We start from the raw sequence: 3,389 nt of genomic DNA, 5'->3' as shown, positions 1-3,389 counted from the left end.
CAATAACAAAGAAATCAAATGCACACACTTATTGATACAATGTTGGTCAAAAGATAAAATTTTCTCACAGTCTATAAAGACAGTCCTGATCGTTCATCACAGTAAAATAGGAGTGGTTTTGAAACTTCCTGGCAGATTAAAACTGTGTGCCCGACCGAGACTCGAACTCGGGACCTTTGCCTTTCGCGGGCAAGTGCTCTACCAACTGAGCTACCGAAGCACGACTCATGTCCGGTACTCACAGCTTTACTTCTGCCAGTATCCGTCTCCTACCTTCCAAACTTTACAGAAGCTCTTCTGCGAACCTTGCAGAACTAGCACTCCTGAAAGAAAGGATACTGCGGAGACATGGCTTAGCCACAGCCTGGGGGATGTTTCCAGAATGAGATTTTCACTCTGCAGCGGAGTGTGCGCTGATATGAAACTTCCTGGCAGATTAAAACTGTGTGCCCGACCGAGACTCGAACTCGGGACCTTTGCCTTTCGCGGGCAAGTGCTCTACCAACTGAGCTACCGAAGCACGACTCATGTCCGGTACTCACAGCTTTACTTCTGCCAGTATCCGTCTCCTACCTTCCAAACTTTACAGAAGCTCTTCTGCGAACCTTGCAGAACTAGCACTCCTGAAAGAAAGGATACTGCGGAGACATGGCTTAGCCACAGCCTGGGGGATGTTTCCAGAATGAGATTTTCACTCTGCAGCGGAGTGTGCGCTGATATGAAACTTCCTGGCAGATTAAAACTGTGTGCCCGACCGAGACTCGAACTCGGGACCTTTGCCTTTCGCGGGCAAGTGCTCTACCAACTGAGCTACCGAAGCACGACTCATGTCCGGTACTCACAGCTTTACTTCTGCCAGTATCCGTCTCCTACCTTCCAAACTTTACAGAAGCTCTTCTGCGAACCTTGCAGAACTAGCACTCCTGAAAGAAAGGATACTGCGGAGACATGGCTTAGCCACAGCCTGGGGGATGTTTCCAGAATGAGATTTTCACTCTGCAGCGGAGTGTGCGCTGATATGAAACTTCCTGGCAGATTAAAACTGTGTGCCCGACCGAGACTCGAACTCGGGACCTTTGCCTTTTGCGGGCAAGTGCTCTACCAACTGAGCTACCGAAGCACGACTCATGTCCGGTACTCACAGCTTTACTTCTGCCAGTATCCGTCTCCTACCTTCCAAACTTTACAGAAGCTCTTCTGCGAACCTTGCAGAACTAGCACTCCTGAAAGAAAGGATACTGCGGAGACATGGCTTAGCCACAGCCTGGGGGATGTTTCCAGAATGAGATTTTCACTCTGCAGCGGAGTGTGCGCTGATATGAAACTTCCTGGCAGATTAAAACTGTGTGCCCGACCGAGACTCGAACTCGGGACCTTTGCCTTTCGCGGGCAAGTGCTCTACCAACTGAGCTACCGAAGCACGACTCATGTCCGGTACTCACAGCTTTACTTCTGCCAGTATCCGTCTCCTACCTTCCAAACTTTACAGAAGCTCTTCTGCGAACCTTGCAGAACTAGCACTCCTGAAAGAAAGGATACTGCGGAGACATGGCTTAGCCACAGCCTGGGGGATGTTTCCAGAATGAGATTTTCACTCTGCAGCGGAGTGTGCGCTGATATGAAACTTCCTGGCAGATTAAAACTGTGTGCCCGACCGAGACTCGAACTCGGGACCTTTGCCTTTCGCGGGCAAGTGCTCTACCAACTGAGCTACCGAAGCACGACTCATGTCCGGTACTCACAGCTTTACTTCTGCCAGTATCCGTCTCCTACCTTCCAAACTTTACAGAAGCTCTTCTGCGAACCTTGCAGAACTAGCACTCCTGAAAGAAAGGATACTGCGGAGACATGGCTTAGCCACAGCCTGGGGGATGTTTCCAGAATGAGATTTTCACTCTGCAGCGGAGTGTGCGCTGATATGAAACTTCCTGGCAGATTAAAACTGTGTGCCCGACCGAGACTCGAACTCGGGACCTTTGCCTTTCGCGGGCAAGTGCTCTACCAACTGAGCTACCGAAGCACGACTCATGTCCGGTACTCACAGCTTTACTTCTGCCAGTATCCGTCTCCTACCTTCCAAACTTTACAGAAGCTCTTCTGCGAACCTTGCAGAACTAGCACTCCTGAAAGAAAGGATACTGCGGAGACATGGCTTAGCCACAGCCTGGGGGATGTTTCCAGAATGAGATTTTCACTCTGCAGCGGAGTGTGCGCTGATATGAAACTTCCTGGCAGATTAAAACTGTGTGCCTGACCGAGACTCGAACTCGGGACCTTTGCCTTTCGCGGGCAAGTGCTCTACCAACTGAGCTACCGAAGCACGACTCATGTCCGGTACTCACAGCTTTACTTCTGCCAGTATCCGTCTCCTACCTTCCAAACTTTACAGAAGCTCTTCTGCGAACCTTGCAGAACTAGCACTCCTGAAAGAAAGGATACTGCGGAGACATGGCTTAGCCACAGCCTGGGGGATGTTTCCAGAATGAGATTTTCACTCTGCAGCGGAGTGTGCGCTGATATGAAACTTCCTGGCAGATTAAAACTGTGTGCCCGACCGAGACTCGAACTCGGGACCTTTGCCTTTCGCGGGCAAGTGCTCTACCAACTGAGCTACCGAAGCACGACTCATGTCCGGTACTCACAGCTTTACTTCTGCCAGTATCCGTCTCCTACCTTCCAAACTTTACAGAAGCTCTTCTGCGAACCTTGCAGAACTAGCACTCCTGAAAGAAAGGATACTGCGGAGACATGGCTTAGCCACAGCCTGGGGGATGTTTCCAGAATGAGATTTTCACTCTGCAGCGGAGTGTGCGCTGATATGAAACTTCCTGGCCGATTAAAACTGTGTGCCCGACCGAGACTCGAACTCGGGACCTTTGCCTTTCGCGGGCAAGTGCTCTACCAACTGAGCTACCGAAGCACGACTCATGTCCGGTACTCACAGCTTTACTTCTGCCAGTATCCGTCTCCTACCTTCCAAACTTTACAGAAGCTCTTCTGCGAACCTTGCAGAACTAGCACTCCTGAAAGAAAGGATACTGCGGAGACATGGCTTAGCCACAGCCTGGGGGATGTTTCCAGAATGAGATTTTCACTCTGCAGCGGAGTGTGCGCTGATATGAAACTTCCTGGCAGATTAAAACTGTGTGCCCGACCGAGACTCGAACTCGGGACCTTTGCCTTTCGCGGGCAAGTGCTCTACCAACTGAGCTACCGAAGCACGACTCATGTCCGGTACTCACAGCTTTACTTCTGCCAGTATCCGTCTCCTACCTTCCAAACTTTACAGAAGCTCTTCTGCGAACCTTGCAGAACTAGCACTCCTGAAAGAAAGGATACTGCGGAGACATGGCTTAGCCACAGCCTGGGGGATGTTTCCAGAATGAGAT

At 50.6% G+C, this 3,389-nt stretch overlaps 1 non-coding gene across 1 annotated transcript; it reads right to left on the bottom strand.

The window, feature by feature from the left end:
- Window positions 1-1,046: 1,046 nt before the first annotated feature.
- On the bottom strand, window positions 1,047-1,121 carry Trnal-caa (transfer RNA leucine (anticodon CAA)). The gene has a single exon. It is a non-coding gene; the product is annotated as a tRNA-Leu (tRNA).
- Between the last annotated feature and the right edge of the window lie 2,268 nt (window positions 1,122-3,389).

This window comes from Schistocerca gregaria, chromosome 3, assembly GCF_023897955.1.
Source record: "Schistocerca gregaria isolate iqSchGreg1 chromosome 3, iqSchGreg1.2, whole genome shotgun sequence".
NCBI classification, from domain to species: Eukaryota; Metazoa; Arthropoda; class Insecta; order Orthoptera; family Acrididae; genus Schistocerca; species Schistocerca gregaria.
The sequence above is the reverse complement of the archived record's forward strand: the minus strand, read 5'-3'. Positions and strand labels throughout refer to the sequence as shown.